Source organism: Engystomops pustulosus, chromosome 7 (assembly GCF_040894005.1).
Source record: "Engystomops pustulosus chromosome 7, aEngPut4.maternal, whole genome shotgun sequence".
In the NCBI taxonomy this organism is placed as follows: domain Eukaryota; kingdom Metazoa; phylum Chordata; class Amphibia; order Anura; family Leptodactylidae; genus Engystomops; species Engystomops pustulosus.
The window spans coordinates 37,005,225-37,029,142 of record NC_092417.1 but is presented as its reverse complement, the minus strand read 5'-3'; the positions used below and the strand labels follow the sequence as shown (position 1 = coordinate 37,029,142).

General features: G+C 45.1%; 1 protein-coding gene across 4 annotated transcripts in view; it reads left to right on the top strand.

Annotated features, from left to right (window-relative positions):
• The window catches only part of FMN1 (formin 1), a 175,960-nt gene that overhangs the window by 7,326 nt on the left and 144,716 nt on the right, over window positions 1-23,918 (top strand). Inside the window, exon 1 of one of the 4 annotated variants that reach the window (XM_072115469.1) lies at window positions 10,352-10,477. The exons of 2 other annotated variants lie outside the window; for them this stretch is intronic. The gene's annotated coding sequence lies outside the window, so the exon portion shown is untranslated. Of the gene's footprint in view, window positions 1-10,351; window positions 10,478-14,296; window positions 14,630-23,918 lie in introns of those variants that run through there. One more of the 4 variants, XM_072115468.1, reaches the window with a different exon arrangement.

Genomic DNA, 23,918 nt, shown 5'->3' with positions numbered 1-23,918 from the left:
TGTAGTTTCTGCAGTGCATGTACTTGCCAATTCTGAGCAATTTGTAGTGAGACTTGCGACCGCTGTGTTCTGCGCTTAGTGGCGCACATATCCATAGCAAAGGCCGAAGTGGCAAAATTCAGTAGGGGTTGGATTTCTATTAGGCAATAACTCAGTGTCATCTCATCTGGCATAGTAGTGTGCTTCCTTTGATACTTGGCTAGAAAATAGCCATAGGAGAATACAAACAGCTTCTTGAAGCCTACAGTAGCGTTCTATATATTTGATTTCTGGTTGATCTGCTGGTGGCTGTAGTTTCTGCAGTGCATGTACTTGCCAATTCTGAGCAATTTGTAGTGAGACTTGCGACCGCTGTGTTCTGCGCTTAGTGGCGCACATATCCATAGCAAAGGCCGAAGTGGCAAAATTCAGTAGGGGTTGGATTTCTATTAGGCAATAACTCAGTGTCATCTCATCTGGCATAGTAGTGTGCTTCCTTTGATACTTGGCTAGAAAATAGCCATAGGAGAATACAAACAGCTTCTTGAAGCCTACAGTAGCGTTCTATATATTTGATTTCTGGTTGATCTGCTGGTGGCTGTAGTTTCTGCAGTGCATGTACTTGCCAATTCTGAGCAATTTGTAGTGAGACTTGCGACCGCTGTGTTCTGCGCTTAGTGGCGCACATATCCATAGCAAAGGCCGAAGTGGCAAAATTCAGTAGGGGTTGGATTTCTATTAGGCAATAACTCAGTGTCATCTCATCTGGCATAGTAGTGTGCTTCCTTTGATACTTGGCTAGAAAATAGCCATAGGAGAATACAAACAGCTTCTTGAAGCCTACAGTAGCGTTCTATATATTTGATTTCTGGTTGATCTGCTGGTGGCTGTAGTTTCTGCAGTGCATGTACTTGCCAATTCTGAGCAATTTGTAGTGAGACTTGCGACCGCTGTGTTCTGCGCTTAGTGGCGCACATATCCATAGCAAAGGCCGAAGTGGGAAAATTCAGTAGGGGTTGGATTTCTATTAGGCAATAACTCAGTGTCATCTCATCTGGCATAGTAGTGTGCTTCCTTTGATACTTGGCTAGAAAATAGCCATAGGAGAATACAAACAGCTTCTTGAAGCCTACAGTAGCGTTCTATATATTTGATTTCTGGTTGATCTGCTGGTGGCTGTAGTTTCTGCAGTGCATGTACTTGCCAATTCTGAGCAATTTGTAGTGAGACTTGCGACCGCTGTGTTCTGCGCTTAGTGGCGCACATATCCATAGCAAAGGCCGAAGTGGCAAAATTCAGTAGGGGTTGGATTTCTATTAGGCAATAACTCAGTGTCATCTCATCTGGCATAGTAGTGTGCTTCCTTTGATACTTGGCTAGAAAATAGCCATAGCAATAGGATAGGATTGTTTGGTTTTAAAAACTCAAAAAAAAACAAAAAATACAAAAAAAAAAAAAAAACACAAAAAAACACCAAAAAAAACAAAAAGAAGTAAAAAAAAAAAAAAAGTTATAACTCTCATTTTAAAAATGTTTAACCCGAGGGCTAGGGGTAGAGGACGAGGGCGGGGACGTGGGCGTCCAACTACTGCAGGGGTCAGAGGCCGTGGTCCTGGGCGGGGTGAGACACCACCTGCTGATGAGGGAGCAGGGGAACGCCGCAGAGCTACACTCCCTAGGTTCATGTCTGAAGTTACTGGGACTCGTGGTAGAGCACTGTTGAGGCCAGAACAGTGCGAACAGGTGATGTCGTGGATTGCTGACAATGCTTCGAGCAATTTGTCCACCACCAGTCAGTCTTCCACGCAGTCCACCCATGTCACCGAAATCCCCACTCCTCCAGCTCCTGCACCTCAGCCTCCTCCCCCCCAGTCTGCCCCCTCCCAGGAAAATTTGGCATTTGAACCGGCATACTCTGAGGAACTGTTTTCTGGACCCTTCCCACAGTCACAAACCACTTGTCCGGTTGCTGCTGAGCAATTTTCCGATGCCCAGGTTTTCCACCAGTCACAGTCTGTGGGTGATGATGACCTTCTTGACGTAGTGGAAGTGTGTAAAGAGGTGTCCGACGATGAGGAGACACGGTTGTCAGACAGTGGGGAAGTTGTTGTCAGGGCAGGAAGTCCGAGGGGGGAGCAGACTGAGGGATCGGAGGATGATGAGGTGACAGACCCAAGCTGGGTTGAGAGGCCGGGTGAACACAGTGCTTCTGAGACGGAGGAGAGTCCTCGACCTGAACAGGTTGGAAGAGGCAGTGGTGGGGCCAGACGGAGAGGCAGGGCCAGAGCTGGTGCATCAGCGCCACTGTCAACTAGTGAAGCTCCCGTGGTGAGGGCTCTTGCGGCGAGGGCTAGATCTTCAGAAGTGTGGAGGTTCTTTAAGGAAACACCGGATGACCGACGGACTGTGGTGTGCAACATTTGCCAAACCAGGCTCAGCAGGGGTTCCACCACTACTAGCTTAACTACCACCAGTATGCGCAGGCATATGAATGCTAAGCAACCCACTCAGTGGCAACAAGCCCGTTCACCTCCGGCCGTGCACACCACTGCTCCTTCCCCTGTGTCAGCTGCTAGTCAGCCCCCTGCCCAGGACCCTGGCACAAAAACCCCATCGTCGCCTCCACGATCCTCCACAGCATCCACCAGCGTTCAGCTCTCCATACCCCAGACGCTGGAGCGGAAACGCAAATATAGTGCAACCCACCCGCACGCCCAAGCCCTTAATGTGCACATCTCCAGATTGCTTAGCCTGGAGATGCTGCCCTATAGGCTAGTAGAGACCGAGGCCTTTCGCAACCTCATGGCGGCGGCCGCCCCTCGGTATTCGGTCCCCAGCCGCCACTACTTTTCCCGATGTGCCGTCCCAGCCCTGCACCAGCACATGTCAGACAACATCATCCGTGCCCTGACCAACGCCGTTTCTGACAAGGTCCACCTGACCACGGACACGTGGACGAGTGCTGCCGGGCAGGGCCACTATATATCGCTGACGGCACATTGGGTTAACTTGGTGGAGGCTGGGACCGAGTCTGACCCTGGGGCTGCTCATATACTGCCGACGCCGAGGATTGCGGGGCCTACCTCGGTCCAGGTGTTTCAGGCCTACTATGCCTCCTCCTCCTCCCACCCCTCCTCCACCTACTCCTCCGAACTACCATCCGTGGGCACGGCGCCATCAGTCGGTAGCTCTAGGCACAGCAGCAGTGCCGTCGCTAAGCGACAGCAGGCGGTGCTCAAACTGCTGAGCCTAGGCGACAAAAGGCACACCGCCCAAGAGCTATTACAGGGCATCACGGCGCAGACTGATCTGTGGCTGGCACCGCTGAACCTCAAGCCGGGAATGGTTGTGTGTGACAACGGCCGTAACCTGGTGGCGGCTCTGCAACTCGGCAGACTGACACATGTGCCATGCCTGGCCCATGTGTTAAATCTGATAGTGCAGCGTTTCCTCAAGACATACCCCAATCTGTCTGATTTGCTCACGAAGGTGCGCCGCATCTGTGCGCATTTCAGGAAGTCCAGCCCAGATGCTGCCACTCTCAGGGCAGCGCAGCGCCGCCTCCAACTGCCCGCTCACCGACTGTTGTGCGACGTGCCCACGAGGTGGAATTCAACACTGACCATGTTATCCAGAGTTTACCAGCAGCGCAGAGCGATTGTAGACTGCCAGATGTCAACTTCCACCAGAACTGGTAGTCAGGTCAGTCAGCTTCCTCAAGTCTACAATGAGGAGTGGACGTGGATGTCTGATATCTGTCAGGTGCTGAGTAACTTTGAGGAGTCAACACAGATGGTCAGTGGCGATGCCGCCATCATCAGCCTCACCATCCCGCTGCTTGGCCTGTTGAAAAACTCTCTGGTCAGCATGAAGTCGGAAGCTTTGCGCTCGTCACAAGAGACGGGGGAAGAATATTCCCTTGTTGATAGCCAAAGCACCCTGAGGTCTGTTTCTCAGCGCATATCGGAGGAGGTGGAGGTGGAGGAGGATGAGGAGGAAGAGGAGGAGAATGTTGGCGAGACACAAGAGGGGACCATTGTTGAGTCCTTCACTGTTCAGCGTGTATGGGCAGAAGAAGAGGAGTTGGAGGAGTTGGAGGAGGAGGAAATGGACAGTCAGGCCAGTGAGGGGAGTGAATTCTTACGCGTTGGTACTCTGGCGCATATGGCAGATTTCATGCTAGGCTGCCTATCCCGTGACCCTCGCGTTCAAAGAATTTATTCCAGCACCGATTACTGGGTGTTCACTCTCCTGGACCCACGGTACAAGCAAAATCTTCCCACTCTCATCCCTGGAGAGGAAAGGAGTGTGAGAATGCATGAATACCAGCAGGCCCTGGTGCACAAGCTGAAACAGTATTTCCCTTCTGACAGCGCTAGCGGCAGAGTGCGTAGTTCTGCGGGACAAGTAGCGAGGGAGAGTAGGCGAGCAGGCAGCTTGTCCAGCACTGGCAAGGGTACGCTTTACAAGGCTTTTGCCAGCTTTATGTCACCCCAGCAAGACACTGTCACCTGTCCCCAGTCTCGGCAGAGTAGGGCTGATCTTTACAGAAAGATGGTGAGGGAGTACGTAGCTGACCATACCATCGTCCTAAATGATCACACAGCTCCCTACAACTACTGGGTTTCAAAGCTGGACATGTGGCACGAACTGGCGCTCTACGCCTTGGAGGTTCTTGCCTGCCCTGCCGCTAGCGTCTTGTCCGAGCGGGTTTTCAGTGCAGCTGGTGGCATCATCACCGATAAGCGTACACGCCTGTCGACTGACAGCGCTGACAGGCTGACGCTTATTAAAATGAATAAAGGCTGGATTTCTCAGAATTTCCAATCTCCACCAGGTGAAGGAAGCTCAACCTGAATAATTGATCCACTCCTCCTCCTCCTCATTTTCCTCCTTCTCCTCCTCTTTGTACAGTAAAGCAGAGGAAAATGGCTATTTTTTGACAGGGCCCACTGGCTCTTGCTATAGTACTTCATGCATTTAATTTTTCTGGAGGGCCACCTACCCGGTCCTCTGTTTGAAACAATTTTTGTGAGTGCCACATACAGGCACTCAATCTATTCCATTTTTCTGGAGGGCACCTACCCGGTCCTCTGTTTTAAAAAATTTTTGGGACTGCCACATACAGGCACTCAATCTATTCCATTTTACTGCAGGGCCACCTACCTGCTCCTCTGGTTTGAACAATTTTTGGGACTGCCACATACAGGCACTCAATCTATTCCATTTTACTGGAGGGCCACCTACCTGCTCCTCTGGTTTGAAACATTTTTGGGACTGCCACATACAGGCACTCAATCTATTCCATTTTACTGCAGGGCCACCTACCTGCTCCTCTGGTTTGAACAATTTTTGGGACTGCCACATACAGGCACTCAATCTATTCCATTTTACTGCAGGGCCACCTACCTGCTCCTCTGGTTTGAACAATTTTTGGGACTGCCACATACAGGCACTCAATCTATTCCATTTTACTGGAGGGCCACCTACCTGCTCCTCTGGTTTGAAACATTTTTGGGACTGCCACATACAGGCACTCAATCTATCCCATTTTACTGGAGGGCCACCTACCTGCTCCTCTGGTTTGAAAAATGTTTGGGACTGCCACATACAGGCACTATCCAAATTAAATTGTCTCCATAGCAGCCTCCACACGTTGTCTCCATTGCTACCTCCAAAAGTCGTCCATATAGCTGCCTCCATACATCGTCCCTTTATCAAACGAGGTGTGTCAGGCAGAAATTTGGGTTGTTTTCATGGATTCCACATCAAAGTTGTTAACTTTGTCGCCACCCTGCTGTGTTATCCACAAAATATACTGGCAAACTTTTACCATTTAGGGATATTATTTCAGCGCTTCTTGCGCATCTGTTTACATTCCCCTCACCCGGCATATCCTAAACTTATAAGAACGCTACTACACTTGATCTTATACAAAAGGTTCTTAGAAGTGCTGTTTGGGGAGTAGCCTAGAGACAGGGGCTTGGATTGGCGAAAGCTCGCCTGGCAGCGGAACGCCAGCTCCATGCGCATCATGCGCTTCTTGCGCATCTGTTTACATTCCCCTCACCCGCCATATCCCAAACTTATAAGAACGCTACTACACTTAACTTGGTGCAGGCTGGGACCGAGTCTGACCCTGGGGCTGGTCATATACTGCCGACGCAGAGAATTGTGGGGCCTACCTCGGTCCAGGTCTCAAAGGCCTACTATAACTCCTCCCACCCCTCCTCCACCTCCTCCTCCTCCGAATTACCATCCGTGGGCATGGCGCCATCAGTCGGTAGCTCTAGGCACAGCAGCAGTGCCGTCGCTAAGCGACAGCAGGCGGTGCTGAAACTGCTGAGCCTAGGCGATAAAAGGCACACCGCCCAAGAGCTATTACAGGGCATTCCACATCAAAGTTGTTAACTTTGTCGCCACCCTGCTGTGTAATCCCCAAAATATACTTGCAAACTTTTACCATTTAGGGATATTATTTCAGCGCTTCTTGCGCATCTGTTTACATTCCCCTCACCCGCCATATCCTAAACTTATAAGAACGCTACTACACTTGATCTTATACAAAAGGTTCTTAGAAGTGCTGTTTGGGGAGTAGCCTATAGACAGGGGCTTGGATTGGCGAAAGCTCGCCTGGCAGCGGAGCGCCAGCTCCATGCCAAGATCCAACTAACATAGTTTTAACTGCAGCACCTTTAATCTACTACTAGTTCACTGCCTCCATACATGGTCCCCTTATCAAACGAGCTGTGTCAGGCAGAATTTTGGGTTGTTTTCATGGCTTCCATGTTAACTTTGTCGCCACCCTGCTGTGTAATCCACAAAATATACTGGCAAACTTTTATCATGTACCGATATTATTTGAGCGCTTCTTGCTCACCTCCTTTGGTTCCTCTCTGCCACCCATTGGTTTGAAGCCTGAGTCCATTTAGGGTATGTCGCCATGACACTCTCTAGCCTGCTGCCGCTGCCTCTGCATGCCGTCCCCTATAGTGTCAGGGTCAATTATTGGATGTTTTAGATGCTATCTAGCTTCATTCTGTCACTCTGTCATGGTCATGCTGTTGCCCATAATTTTGGCATAATGGTGCGATTATGCAGCCTCAGAGGCATCCATGCATGCTGCCCCTGCTGTTTCCTGTCCATTTCCATGGTGTTTCCATCCTTTTCTGAGGTTCTCAAGTGCTTGGCCAAGCTTCCCTGTGCAGAGCCTTGGTCCCCTTGAAAAATGCTCGAGTCTCCCATTGACTTCAATGGGGTTCGTTATTCGAGACGAGCACTCGAGCATCGGGAAAAGTTCGTCTCGAATAACGAGTACCCGAGCATTTTAGTGTTCGCTCATCTCTAGTCTGGACTACAATTAAATTCAACAGCTCCTCATCAAAAAAAAACTTAAAAAAGTCCACAGCTCTGAGCCCTGTCGTGTCAAAGTTAATTCCAGGATGGCCCAAAAAGTCAGGGACCTGAGGGGTATAATTATCTGGGGCTACCCATGTGGGGTCAGTGGAAGCCCCAGACGCTTCTCCTGCAGAAGTCCCAGAAACTTCTCCTGCAGAAGTCCCAGGCACTTCTCCTGCAGAAGTCCCAGGCACTTCTCCTGCAGAAGTCCCAGGCACTTCTCCTGCAGAAGTCCCAGGCACTTCTCCTGCAGAAGTCCCTGGAACCCTACGGCGCCTTCTTGGGGGTCCTTCCAGGTCACTGGAAGATGAGCAGGAGGATGATGATAGGTAAAAGGGACCATCATCCCCACTAGCTGACTCGGTGTCAGAGGCAAGCATGTTATATGCCTCCAACACGGTGTACTTCTTCTGAGACATTGCACACAAAAAAAATAGAGAACTAGAAAAATTAGATAATGTGCACCAAACTACACGGATAAACCGTCTAGCAGGCACACAAAAAAAAAAATATAATGCACACCAAACTACACAGACAAGCCGCACAGATGGCACACACAAAAAATAATGTGCACTAAACTACACGGACAAGCCGCACAGATAGCACACAAAAAAAAAAAAAAGATAATGCACACCAAACTACACGGACAAGCCGCACAGATGGCACACACAAAAAATAATGCACACTAAACTACACGGACAAGCCGCACAGATAGCACACAAAAAATAATGTGCACTAAACTACACGGACAAGCCGCACAGATAGCACACAAAAAAAAATAATGCGCACTAAACTACACGGAGAAGCCGCACAGATAGCACACAAAAAAAATAATGCGCACTAAACTACACGGACAAGCCGCACAGATAGCACACAAAAAAAAAGATAATGCACACCAAACCACACGGACCAGCCGCACAGATGGCACACACAAAAAGTAGCTACGTACGGGCGCTCTGGAAAAAAATATTACCAGGCACCGAAAAAAAACCTATGTGCACCGCGCAAAAAGGCGCTACAAATGCACCTAGCTTGCCCTAAGACAAACTAACTACCGCTAAGACTGCTAAAGATTCTGTGCAGCGCTATTCACACGGCGCACTGAAAAGTGCGTCCAGTGCAGAACAACGCTAACACAGCGCACTGAAAAGTGCGTTTGGGTTCAGAAGGGACAGACAGGGAAAAACGGAAGACACGTGGGATCACACAAGGCGATCACACAGGGAACACACAGGACACAGGAAAAAACAGATAGGGATGGGAATTTGTAGGGAACAATAGGGATCAGATAAGGATCAGAACACTATTTATAGTGTAAAAGTGTATTTTGGTGCACACAGTAACGCTCTCTCCTCTCTCCAGCGATACCAAACCAAAATGGTGCCGCTGGAGGAAGAGGAAGGGGCTAAAACCACGTTTTTTAGCCCAAAATCGCTGTAATTGGCCAGTCAGGTTTGACTGGCCAATCACGGCGATCGGCGGGCGGGACCGATTTGATTGGTCGGGTGACGGAGACAGGAACTCCTCCTGCCTCTGTCACCCAAATCTCGTCCCGATGTCACCACGTCGCGAGACGTGGTGACAATTCTAAAATCCTATGCGCTCGCGCCGTAGCTGTACTGCGCTGAGCGCTAATCGTCGGAAGCTGCGCAGTACAGCTACGGCGCGGAGCGCTAAGGGGTTAACAGACTGCTTAAAAACAGCCCAAAAATGGGTTCAAAACGCCACATGTGCCACAGGTCTAAGGCTGGTGCCACACGCACCGCTTTGTCTGCGTTTGAAAACGCAGACAAAGCCGCGCCAACAGGGGCAGCCCGTGGCCTGATTGCATCGCCATTTCTATGGAAACGCCTGCGATCGGGAATACGTTAATGCAAAACACCCGCGGCTTGTTCCCGATCGCAGGCGTTTCCATAGAAACGCCGATGCGTTTGGGACGCGGCCCGCCCCGGTAGACGCGGCTTTGTCTGCGTTTGCATTTTCAAACGCAGACCAAGTGGTGCATGTGGCACCGGCCTGCGTTTTCATTGCGTTTGAAACGCATATACAACCGCTGAGGAGAGGTGATTTGCCTAATTACATCACTATTAACGTTTCCGCTTACAAAACGCATCGTAAACGTGATGTTAACGCATGTTTTAACGCATGTGTTAACATTGCATTTACAAACGTAAACGGTAATGTAATTAGGCAAATTACCTCACATCAGCTGTTGTATATGCGTTTCAAACGCAATGAGAATGCAACCAAAAGCAACGTGTGAACGCGTTCTCAGGGTGCGTGCACACTGTGCGTTCTCTGGTCCGTTTTTAAATGGACTGAAAACGCATGCATTTTTAAATGTGTGCGTTTTTGTACGTTTACCATGCGTTTGGCTGGTTTGAGGGCGCTATCCCACGTTGCGTTTGCAAACGCAGACAAAACCGCGCCCACCGGGGCGGTCCGATCGCATCGGTGTTTCTATGGAAACGCCTGCACGGCTCGTTCCCGATCGCAGGCGTTTCCATAGAAACACCGATGCGAACATTAAACATTAAAAAGCGCATGTGTTTTTAGTCCATATAAAAAGAGACCGTGTGACCGTGTGTTTGGTAAACCCATTGGCGGTCATTTATATTCTGGATATTTGTTTGTCCCAAATAAAAAGAGAAAAAACTAAAGTTAACCCATTGTGCTCATCCTAATTTCCATTGCTTAGAGTGAACAATATTGAACATTTCTCACCGTATCAAAAATAATACACTACCTGAAATGCTTCTATTAGTATTGGAATGGGGTTTTTTTTCCCTGGTAGGGTTGCCTGAAAACAAATTGTTTGGCATCTTGCACTTTAAAATGAGATTTTTTATATTTGCTAAATGTATGTCTCACCTTTTGCAAAGTTTTGTATTGTGTTTAACAATCAGTCAACTTTCTCCAGTATCCTGAATACATATGGATTATTTTCTGGGAGGGACAGAATGTTGTTGCTCCACTGATCACAGCAGACTCCCGCTTCTCCAGATCACATCGGATAACTTCAGGTGTGCAGAGGGAGCCCTATTTGGATCAGTTCAGCTGTGAGCACCCTATTGTCTAGTCACTTCTGACTATGTCTTGGGTAAAGTATTGTATTTATCTCCATTTAGCCTTTTGCTTAGCACGTAGGGTACTTTTTTCTGTACATCTGTAAAGAAATGATTCCCATTTGGGATGTTGTAACAATATATTGTACAGGTTATTCAGGAGAGGCCTGAATGTTTTACTTTTCTCCTGAATTAACACTGCAGGTTGGGTGTGATAAACCTGGATTAGGGCACGTTCACACTGGCATGTCTGTTGCTTGTTGTTCCTGTTTTGCTTCGTTTTTTTTAACGTCCTTTTATGCTTGCGTTTTGTGGACATGAAAAAAAAATTTAAAGTTTTAACATTGGTTAGAAAACAATGTCGGAAACTGCACTAAAAGTGCTATTTCGGTGTATAATGCTCAAATCACTTCCTTACACTGGTTTGACCGAGTTCACCATCTTTGTTGTGGTGCACCTTTTAACATACGCCATGAAACTCAATTTGCAAGATAAATACGGCGCTCGGTCCGAATCAGTCAGGGAGGGCTCACACGATGTGTTGTGTCATGTTTTTTGATGCGGTTTTGCCGCATTCCAAAAGCTTCAGCCTTGATTACATGCCAAGGTTACATTGCGTTTCCAATGCTTCTACTAAAACCCAATGTAACCTCAGCATGTGATCAAGGCTGAACCCTTTGGACACAACGCATCATGTGAAAGTGCCCTCAGTCCTTTTTAGGCCGCGGTCACACGTACCGCTAGGTGTCCGTTCATAACGCGACGCTAACGCACAGGGGGAGGTCCTCGGCCCGAACGCACATGTGTTTCCAGAGAAACGCATGCGATCGGCTTAACAATCGCATGCGTTTCCCTGGAAACGCATGTGCGTTCGGGCCGAGGACCTCCCCCTGTGAGCTAGCATCGCGTTATGACGGACGCCTAGCGGTACGTGTGACCGCGGCCTTAAAGGACTGCTTGAAAACGGCCCAAAAAACGGGTTCAAAACGCCACCTGTGCCACCAGCCTTATTTGGAGGCCAGCGCAGCTGCGCCACAAAAGGGTCGCTTGCGACACAATGGTGGCTCAGACACTTTTTAAATGCCTATGCAAGTTGTTTTAACCTAGAAGAACGTGCACAGTCCGACAATAGTGCAGCACAAAGCCCCTAGTAAATGTGCCCCAATACCTGATTCACAGCATCATCATGGAAAAAAATGGACTGTCATCAGTTAATTTTTTTTCAGACCCATAGGCTGACATTTATCTTAGGATGCAGTCACATGTAGCGCTAGCGTAATGGGGATTTGCCTCAAGCCAGAGTGACTGCACCCTCAAGTCTGGAAATTTGTTTCTAGTTTGGGGGATTTTTTTTTTTTTTTGTGAGGCCATGTTCACGCATGGCGTTTGTGTTATGTTTCCAAAAGCAACGCATAGACTTCTCTTGCGGTCACCAATTGAAGTAAGATTGTGTGTGCATCACGCTTAATATATACGATGCAGAAGCAATCTTCAGTAGGTGATCGCAGGAGAAGCCTGTGCCTTGGGTTTGGAAACACAATGTAAATGCCACATGTGAACATGACCTTAGGTTTTGTGCTTGATTATCTAAACGGTTGATAAATGAGGCAGGCGAGGCTGTGACAAAAGTCTCAAAAGACTAAGGCCGGCGCCACACAGGGCGCTTTGTCTGCGCTCGCAAGCGCAGACAAAGCACCCGGTGTGGCGCCGGCCTAAGGGTGAAGACACACATGGCGTTTTTGGGCCGTTTTTACTAAGTGCGTTTGCGCAATTTTGGAAAAACGGACAAAAACGCATGCGTTTTCAAAAAACGCATGCGTTTTTAAGAAACTGATGCGTTTTTTAACGCATGCGTTTTTAACGATCTGAAAACGCACTTAGTAAAAACGGCCCAAAAACGCCATGTGTGTCTTCACTCTAACATGTCTCAAACTCCCTGCTTACACCTGCTCTGGAGTTTATTTGCACAAATATTTGCTACTTTTACAGACGTCCACATCTGGATTTTTAAGATAAATCAGTTGCAGCAGTGTAAGGCTGGTGCCACACGTACCGCGTTGTCTGCGTCTGCTTTAAATTAATCTTCTTTAAAAACAATCCCTGTGTCGTCCTTCATTTTTTTTTTTTCGGATTATAAGACGCAGTAGGCATTTAAATGATGCAAGACTGTGTTGCAAATTTTGGTGCAAATAAGCTCCACTCCCGAGCAGGTGTTAGAAAATGTTTAGAAGGGGTCGCAGAGGAATTTGCGATCTGGACAAACCTCACCCACGGATTTTTAATTGTGTTTCAATAAATATAACTGGACTGAATTCCGCATGTCAGCCCAGTCCAGGAAATCCCTACAGCGCATTGGGAGTTTTTTTCGGTCCAAACTTGCCTTATATAGCAGTGGACCATCCAACAAGTGTCTGGTAAAGATGAGTGGATCCAACATTTTGGGTTTGACTGCGTGATACCGACATATTGCAGGATTGGCAGCCAAACAGTTAATCTGGCAAACCATAGATTTGCTGGATCGGGTTAGGGTGATGCCACACATGGTGTTTTGAGCCCATTTATCTTAATTAAAACTGGTCAAAAATGCATCCGTTTTCCAAAAACGCATGAATTTTTAACACATGCGATTTTGGACGGACTGCATAAAAACGGGTTCAAAACGGCAATCTTTCCAGGCCACGCGACCAAACCCGAACACATATGTCGGGTCCGCTGGTCTCTAGGGTCTGGCACCAAAACCAGGTGTTACTCATGCAGAATGTATACAGGCGGTCCCCTACTTAAGGACACCCGACTTACAGACAACCCATAGTTACAGACGGACCCCTCTGCCCCCTGTGACCTCTGGTGAAGCTCTCTGGATGCTTTACTATAGTCCCAGACTGCAATGATCAGCTGTAAGGTGTCTGTAATGAAGCTTTATTGATAATTCTTGGTCCAATTACACCAAAAATTTTGAAACTCCAGTTGTCACAGGGGCAAAAGAAAAAAAATTGTCTAGAACTTCCATTATAAAATATACAGTTTCGACTTACATACAAATTCAACTTAAGAACAAACCTCCAGACCCTATCTTGTATGTAACCCGGGGACTGCCTGTATATGATGGATTTTATTCTACTTAATTTCTTTTCTTTTTTTTAATTTTTTTTTTTTACATATAAAATCCAATCCTGATTTTAGCTTCTCCTGGATATATTCACATATGGGAGATTTGATGCCAAAATTTCTGCAGCTGTTTTAGCAGTAGATGTATAATATTTTAAAACCTTATATTCATATGTGTAAAAAAAAAATGTCTGCAATGTGTGATTAATTTAATGTCCCTGTCAGGGTGCATGCCCTGTGTGCCAGGTGGCATCCCAAGAAACTTGCTCCTTATCTGAAATCTTTGCAGAAGCCCCTATAAAGGTAAATGTAGCTTTCCATATATATAATGGAATTTCTTTTTATGCAATGGCCTATTATTTATAATACATCTAAACAGGAATGAAATGTCGCTGCTGCAGTGAATTACCTGGGATGAGAGGTTTAGTAAATATGAACAGAATTCTGCATAGAATATATACAGAAATGTAAATATTTGCAATGCAAAGAATGTAATCTGCAGCAATTTTACTTCTGTGAATATTGAGTATTAATGTTTTTTTTTGTGATTTATCCACACTGCAGCATTTCAGTCCTGTCTGGACATACCCTTTAAGAAGGGTCCTAGTACTTGAGAGTCGACGTGTGCTGCGAAATATAGTTGGTCATGAAGAGGTTAAGCTTTCTCAGTTAAAACCCTCCCCAAAGAGCCATGATTGGTTGCTATATTCTAGCAAGCGCTGAGCTGCAGGCTGGAGAAGAGGTCACATACATACAAGCTGGCATAGAGAGCAGCATAGGGAAGCCAGGGATGTGCGAACCTCATGTAGTCACCTAAATTAAAGGGATTCACGGTACTTATTATATATATGTAGAAAATATTATAGACAGGGCTATGGAGCCTGGATCTACAGAAATGGCTATGGGTCATCACCAAGGGACAAGTGCTGGATGGAGTTGAACATTAGATGCAGGGCAGGAGGTGATGGAGATGACACTAAGTGGAGAAGAACAGATTGAATGGACAGGCTGGAAGTAATAGGAAGCTAAAGTGCAAGCCACTGGAGACACTGGAGGGAACAGTCGCCCCATCCAGGATGGTGAGCAGCAGCTCAGGATATCAGCACCTTGTAATGTACATGATTGACAGCTGGGTCCATACTGTCTATAACCTATAATGAAAGCATAAGTATCTGCGGCTTCATCTATAATGATAATATGTATCGATTCCATTGTTAACACTGAACGGTTTCTAGTAAATATTATGGAACAGATGTTACTTTTGGATTAGATACAATGTTATTAATGCAATTGTTAGTTACTATAAGGTTGATATGTCCATGGGCTGCTTTATTTTGGTGGATTACTCTGCAAGGCATCAGTCCGGGAGCTGCAGTGGATTTTTGTTTTTCTGGGGATATGCTATGCAGTACAATCTGACTCCCTGGCCACTTGCATTGACATTTTATGTAAAATCATGTTTAGGGGATCATTCTTTGCATAGAACGCTTTATTCATTGCCTTAGTGACTGATTATATTGCATGTGATATACTAACTTCATATCTTCCCAAATATCCTAAGTAGTTTTGTAATGGATGATCATATAGATATTATATGTTGTGACTACAACTGCAGTCCATGGTTCGCAGATAATTTGATAATTTTGTAATGATTGTGAATGGACAGTCTAAGGTGAGAGTAGAGATGGCCATGACCATCACACAATCCTTCTTTTACCAACACGCAGCAGACTGTAGCAAGATCATCCCATTGGCACAGTCATCTTGCAAGGGTCAATAGCTTTAATTGAGCTGGAATAATGACTTCATGTATCCTGAGATGTGTGGACATCACATTATTGCACAGCACTAGTTGCCTATGAATGAGCTTTGCTATGGGCTTCCAACTTATACATGTGACCGTCACAGTTGCCCGTGTGCTCCGTTGGTAAAGTGGTCCACTAGCACCTTCAAATGGCCGATTAAAAAAAAGCTACTGTATGTATTTAATTCCTACATTCACAAATACTGGTACATTTTTTTGGTTGATGTGGCTGCCCCTTGTAAAGCGGGGGCTAGCATATGGGGCAACACGGTGGCTGAGTGGGTAGCACTTCTGCCTTGCAGCGCTTGAGTCCTGGGTTCGAGTCCCACCCAGGTCAACACCTGCAAAGAGTTTGTATGTTCTCTCCGTGTTTGCATGGGTTTCCTCCGGGTACTCCGGTTTCCTCCCACACTCCAAAACATACTGTTAGGTTGTTTACATTGTGAGCCCCATGGGGACGGGGACCATTTGGGCATGCTTTGTGTAGCGCTGCGTAATCTGTGTGCACTATATAAATAAAGCATTATTATTATTGTTGCATGGGAGCCCCCTACTGTCTGTGTCCTTACCTGATCCATTCACTTTACCTTCTTTATTTGCGTCTGGCTATTTATTTTCATCATTATTTGGTACGGCACTATAACTATTTGATGTGGTTTGAATTATAGTAGAATAGCTGGCATGAGTGTCTTTCGCTTTGGGTGCCCCCTCCTACGCATTTTTCTGCTTCATTATCCATGTCTATCCAGCCCTCGCCCTTTCTCTAGTTCCTTTTGAAAAGATGAATAAGATTAACCTTTCAGCCCTCAAAGCCCCATGTTAAATGGTGTCCTGGTACGTCTGTGGGACCGGGCTTCAAAGGGTTAAAAAGTACAAAGAGATTTTTAGGGTGTTTAATGTTTAGAAAAGCCCTGGTCCTTTCCCGCACACCTGCTGGCCCAAGTTTTACATAGTTGACTCAGTTCCAGTTTGTTCCCACCTGTTTGTGTGGTCATTTCTATGAGTGTAAGTAACTATGTGATGACTTACTTGCTGCTTTTGAATTGCATTTAGAAACACAATTCAAGGAGCTTGTCCTGATGTGTTTTAGACCTTAACACTTGCAATCGGGAATAAGCTCCACGTGTCTGGAAGATCACAGGGTTCTCATTCCTGTTTGCAAGGACTAAATACATCTAAGATTGGCATTCGCTCCTCCCTGTTGTCTAGATACAGTGTGTGATCGCGACCTCGAGGAAAACGTGCTGCAGAAGTAGCCATAGATTATTTAGATCTTTTCATGTGTTCTTTTTACCCATCCATTAAATGTATACATTGGTAAACTTTCCATAGTTATATGTTCCATGAAAAGCTGGGATGAGGGATGTTATACAGTCATTTCTATAAAATGCTACTGTAAAAAATGTCTAATAATGTCGCCTGCTTGGCTTTATTCTTGCCGCTGGAAATTTAGGCTTCATGTAGATAAGTGAATTTCTATATCTGAACCATGAAGTGTTGCCAATTGCTGTACTTATATTCTACTGTTTGGGTACATTCACACGACCTTCTGGGGGGGGCAGCATATATGTCCACGTAGACGATAATGGCGGTGGTACAGTGTGTGGCACCGTTCTGCGCTACACGGGGAAAAGATGGAGCATGCTCTCTTTCCCCGTGTGCGGCCTTACAGTGCTGTTTCCTATGAGTGCTTCTCACCCCTCCTCCTCTCCAGCGTGTCGCCGTATGTGTGTGTGAATATAACATTAGGGTGCGGCCACACGTACCGTTAGTGATATGGTTACAAGCACAGCGCTTGCGTATGGGAGCAGGCCACCGGACACCCAAGATACTGGGTTATTGTTATCGATTGCATGTTATCGCGGCCTACCCATATGTTAGCACTGGGTTTTTAAACTCAGCGTGACCACACACTTCGGGTGCGTTCACACGTTGCAGTTAAAACTGCATCGCAATCAGCTTTGTGGTGGTTTTAGGTGCAGTTTTGTCAATTGAGCAGGTGAAAGACATGAACTGAACGAGTGGATGACATTTGTGGAGCAGGTTTCCACTTTAAAATCAAATTCACTCATTCAGTTCATGTCTTTCACCTGTTCAATTGACAAAACTGCACCTAAAGCCACCTCAAAGCTGATTGCGATGCAGTTTTAACTGCAACGTGTGAACGCACCCTTAGAAGAAGTGTTTGGTTTTTTTTTTAACATCAACCAGTCGTATCTAAAGGAGTCTGATTATCTGAGTATCTAAAGAAGCTGCATTCACAATTCTGCTAGTTACTAATAAATAACCAATTTTTGCACTGTGCTCTAGTAGTGCAGATATATATATATATATATATATTTTTTTTTTTTCCTACACTAGATTTCTGTATATTGAATTGGCAAGAAATGTTGTGCTGGTTGAACTGAGAGTAAGGCCCCTTTCACACTTGCATTGCAGATCACATCAGAGTCTGGTCAATTAGTTTTCATTCCGTTTGTTGAGCATCTCAGATTTCCACATGCATTTTTTTTGGTGCGTTTTTAATGCGTTTTTTAATGCGTTTTTCATACACAGACAACTTTGATCAGTGCATTGCACTTGCAAGTGTCTTAGAGTGCAATGAGTTTTTGATGCAACTCCATAGACTTGTATGCCTTTTTTTACGCACATGACTTGCAAAAGTAGAGCATGCTGAGATTTTATTCTTTACAAATTTTGTTCTAGGAGTTTGTGTCGCTTAAATGTTCTATTCTTGCTTGGACGATGATTGCAATGCACATCTCTTACCTACTGATATCACCATTTCCATGCATGATGTATTCACTAGTATAATTTTAGTTTTAGGTATGATGAGTTTCACACATGGACAATGGGCCAAAATATTTACAAAAAAAAAAAAATCATCAAATGTTTAAATGCCAGGATCAAAGGGATGGTCATTGTGTACAGTTTTTGCTAATTACGGTGATGCAGGCAGAGCATTTAGAAGCTCGACAGGCAAGAAATCAATCTCTATTACATTGCCTTGTTTATTGCTTTGCACTCTTTTTTACCTACTGTGCTAAACAAATGAAATGCCAACGTTAAAAAGAAAGTGAGAAACTAAACCTATATTTGTAGTTTATACAGTACTAGATGACATAAGTCATACTGTATGGTACAAAATAATTGATGCCTCTTTTTTTCTTTTATTAACAAATGTTTCCCCAAACAATAATTGAATCATGGGTTGTACTACCGGTGGGTCCCCGGAGATTATCTGTAAAGGTAGCTCAGGTTCACTTGCAAGCCAGAGGTTTACCTGAGACTAATGGGTCCCTATGCAAAATCTAGACCATGCCTAACAAGAAAAACGTATATATTAACAGTGACCCTCATCCCACGTTTGGGGTGCTGGAAGAGGGACTAAACATGGAATATTTGAAGTGCACAATCAGTATCCCTAAGCCCACCCGCACTATACTACACCCTTACATGATAGAATTTGCCCCTTCAAAGCTTCCACATATTATGTCCTCTTTCTGTGTTCCTCCTGTATGATGCCCCCTAATTTGACTCGCCATCTTTTAATGCCTTTCTTCCTGTAGCACTTAACTTAAAATTTCCCCAGCCCTTAGCCTCACTCAATGTAGATAATTGTCACCTTCCACCACAGTAGAGCGTGGAGGGGCTTGGAACACGTAGCCATACTGTAACCATTTTTCATTCTATATTGTAATGGAGTGTTGATTGTTTAAGAATTTTAGGATTTTGGGATTTTAATAAGACCCTGGGATAGTTGCATATTTATGGATTATATGAGTGGGCCGAGGTGCATGTCATCGTGGGTACGGAAAGTATTCGGTTTCATTGCAGCCAATTGGTAGTATTTTTTTTGCTCATTAATCTACACTCTGCACCCCATCTTGACAGAAATGGCTGTTATTTTGATGGACCATGTGACTGATCCATGAGGGGTAGAGAATCTCTTAGTCAGAACCAATTCTCGGACCAACTAGACCAGTGATGGTGAACCTTTTAGATACAAAGTGCCCAAACTACAATCAAAACCCACTTTTATGTCTCAAAGTGCCAACGTGACAATTTGAGCAGTAACCTATTGATCTCTGCTGTATCACAAGTTTCTATCTTATTGGCGTCCTGAGGACACTGATACAATAGAATGGAGACATTTGGATTGTAGCTTCCCCCCAGAGTCCCCTGAGGAGGAAGAATCAGAGGACCCAAAGCAGGAGCTCCAACGATAATCCATCTCTGTCCACACCTTCTCTCTCCTCCTGTAGTCCTGGCAACCAAGTAGGTGTCGCTTTAAAATGGCATTGAGCGTGGCGCGTCCTGGGCTGTCTTGGACTGCAGGAGGAAGCCTTGAGTGGTAAATTCTGTGCTGGGTGCCAACAGAAAGGGCTCTGAGTGCCACCTCTGGCACCCGTGCCATGGGTTCGCCACCACTGACCTAGACTATATAGGGGACATTTATCAGGGGGTTTGTGCCAGAAATCTGACATGGAAGTCCTGAAATAATCGCAATCCCTTGTGAACTGCCAGACATTGTGATTATCCCCTTTTTGCTAGCTCTAAGCCAAGTTGGCATACAGGGGCATGAGGGGGCCTAAGCCTCTTGATATGTCCAATGGCATCGGAAGGCCGGGAACCTCCTCATATGATAAAGCTCCCCATACATTTCATGAGGATCCATCAAAAATGTGAAAATGCCTGGTAAAGCAGCCTTATTGTCATGCTGTTGTCCTGTGTAGATCTATACATGGAAGTATTTGATCTGATGGCACAAACATCTTATTCCATGCACTTCTCACTGACTCACTCTCATTATGCAGCTACAGATCACTTAGTAAATGAACTTGTCTTCTGTTTTTAGCACCCGTGAATCATCCTCCACTCTTTGCACCTGCAGAGGATGTGACGAGGAATAAGTAATTATTATGTTCATCGTACAAGTCTCGTGCAAATGCAGCAATCATTAATTTTTGTTAAATGAACCTTCTATATTATTGCCTACTAGTCCAATTACTTGGGCTATTTCACACAGGCTTAGCACCCGTTCGGCTGGAGTGGTGGCAGGATGAGCGCCCCTCACCACTCCCCTCTCCATAGCAAGGAACATGCTCTATTCTTTTTCCCATGGGTGGTACGGTACGGTGACACACATTGTGCGCCATAGGCTTCTATAGGGACCAGTATCCGGCTGCTGACTGATTGAATTATCTGTTAAGTAACCATATAACAAAATGTAAGGCACATGATGATATAAAAGTTGTAAGCCAAGAGTGCTATGCCTAGCCGACTCCCGGCAAACTGGTAATCGCTTGACCTTTCCTTGTGACTTATTCAAGCAACTGCAATGAGAAATAACATCAGAAAACGGTACAAACAGTAAAATATTACAGCTTGAAGTGCCAATTCAAAAGGGGAGATAAGACCGGAGGTCCAGCTATGTAAAGGTACAAGGAAAGGGGGGTGGTAGCTTTGGTAACCAAGTGCACACTGGGAAATTCCCAACACCTCACCCAGCTGGATTCGAATTCCCAGTTCTCTACATGGTACACCGTAAACCATTAACAGCTGCCCTCGGTCTGTGGATACCCTCCTGAGTTAGTCGGGCCTAACCTATAGAAGAAAGAAGTGCCATCAGATGAACATCAGATGAACATGTCAGAGCCTCTTGTAGTCCTAGAAGCGGTGTTCTTCCTTATCTTCCTTGGCTGTACATGTCCAGAAATGTATCAAGAATAACACATTTTTTGAATTATAGTTAAAGGGCCTATATTGTTTTCCCCTATTCACAAAATAGGGGATAATCTAATCATAGGGATCTGACTGCTGGGACCCCCACTGATCACAGGTTCTCACTAAATGATGCGGTGGCATGTTGAGTATGTGCATACTTGTGATTAGTGGGACCCCTGCCGATCAAATTCCCTATCCTAGGATATGGCATAGCAATTGAAGTTCGTACAACCCTTTTTAAACCTCTGAGTTGAACACTCAACACTTCAATGGTAGCTGTCTTCATATAGCAATGACATATAGTATATGATGGAAAAAGAGGGTCTCCTCAACAAAGTTTATCTTGTGGAGCAATTTCACTGTACTTTTCCCATGGAGTGGAAAAACAATCCAGCTTTGCTGCGAACACTGATCTTTTATTGTATTCATGCTAAATCATCCAATGGTAATTCCATAAAACAATACCAATGCATTTCGTGCTTCTAAAATAATCTTGGAAATAGTATTTATTTGGAGATGGGTTCAATGATGATGCAGCATGGCCATAGTGGAGGAACACTTTTTAAGTTGGTTTGCTGGATGACCCATGGCTATCGCTCCATGTGTCACTTCTTGCAGTGTACAATGGGTTTGCATACTACATGCCATTGGTCTGTGGGTGGGGTGCCTTGTAGATGACACGAGCCAGTCCACCAGAGTGGAAACCCCACCTCCGCCATTAAGCCTGCAATCGGTCTTAACTCTTTGAATGCTATTGGCAAAATCTGTATCACCATTGAGGAATGTTACTCCCACTCACAGCGTGATATTGCCGGAGCATGCAGCCGCAGTAATTTAAATACTCCTGGAGATTTTGCCATTTAAACAGTTAACACCCATGATCAGTGCCAGCACAGATGGCGGAAGTTACTGGTTGGGAGTCGGGTTTAAAAAAAAATCTAAGAAATTGGAATTTTAATGGGTGTGCTCATCGCTACTTGTAGACATTGTAAAGCATATACCTATTTGATAGCTGTGTAACTAATATAGAGCTATCACAGTTGTCTATAACAACTGCAGTGACTCACATCCTTCTCATTGAATGGTTGGAGAAAATGATGATATAAATAAATTGCAATAACCATTCTGAAAGATTGTGACTTGTACAGGAATCCAGCATGAAAACCACAGAATTTTTTTGCGGCATTAATGGCCAGCTTATGAGCCTACAAATTTGAGGTTGATATGATAGGCTAGATTTCCTAAATCTGTAAAATCTTTAGGTGGTGCAAACATAAACAGTCTGTATGTGACGCGTGTAGCAAAATTTCCAGGGCTTGACTTCATGAATTAGGGCGTGTATTATTTTGTTATCCAGACTATATTTAAGAATCTTGTCTTTGTGGGAATATCCCTTTAAAAGAGGTTAAGTTAAAGCATGTAACATACACCCCATAACTTATAAACAGAAAACGTGGTATTGATATGAGAATATCTGTTATGTTTCTAGACATCTCATTTAAATAGTGAATGAACAGCCATTTCTTATATTCATGTAAGAAGAAATCTTTGCTGAGCTTGTTGTCAACCACTGATTTTCCAGAATGAGAACCTCTGTAGATATTTGATATGAAATTCTAAGAAAGTTGATATTGATCCAGACGGCCTTTTTCTTATAATGTTGCGCTGGATTTCCGGTTAACTACAATCCCTGAGCAGTGCCAAAGGGGTTTAATTTCTCTACGGAGCCCTTTCATCACAGAAACCATTAAAGACTTTATTAAGGTGGTTTCATGTATTTATGACCTAACAGAACACAGAACCGCCAGCTGGATGTTATTTGAAAGATGAGATTGCTTATCCATAATAATACCAAATACATGGTTCTAGGTACTATAGAGCCCAAGACATGTGTATCCAATGTGTGACATTCACCCTGCAGCCTCTCAGCCTCGATTCCGCTGTTCTCTGCTCATTTGGATATAACCTAAAATAGGGACATCTGAAATTATGTTCCCCTTTCAACCTCTAAAAGTGACTCATCTTGGGCAAAAAGTCATGTAGCATTGGAAGTAAATGGAACCTAGTAGCTTAATGGACTAAAATATTGACAGAGTTGCTTGAAAGGGGTTAGATACTCTTTAACATAAGTTTCCCATGTCCCTTCACTGCTTTAATAATAACAATTCCTGAATGTTCATGAAATGATTCAGCAGCCCTGCTGCTTACGTTTGTGCTGTCTGCAGAGTCTTGTGCTTCTTTGTTTACTTGTATGAGTACTGTTGTATAGGATGCAGCACGATATTGACCCATGCTACTCCCTTTTCCTGTGTCTGTCAGTGAGACGGACTGTGAGAGAGAGGCACAGTGGGTGACGCCATGAGGACGGCCTAGAGCAGCAAGAGAGTGGAAGTTTTCTATACAGTACAGGCCAAAAGTTTGGACAGACATTCTCATTTAAAGAGTTTTCTGTATTCTCATGACTATAAAAATTATGGATTCACACCGAAGGCATCAAAACTATGAATTGACACGTGGAATTATATACTTGACAAAAAAAAGGATAAAACAGCTAAAAATGTCTTATATTCTAGGTTCTTCAAAGTGGCCACTTTTACTTTGATTACTGCTTTGCACACTCTTGGCATTCTCTTGATGATCTTCAAGAGGTAGTTACCAGAATGGTCTTGAAGGAGCTCTCAGAGATGCTTAGTACTTGTTGGTCCTTTTGCCTTTTGCAGTCCAGCTCACCCCAAGCCATCTTGATTGGGTTAAAGTCCAGTGACTGTGGAGGCCAGGTCACCTGGTGTAGCACCCCGCCACTCTCCTTGTTAGTCAAATAGCCCTTACACAGCCTG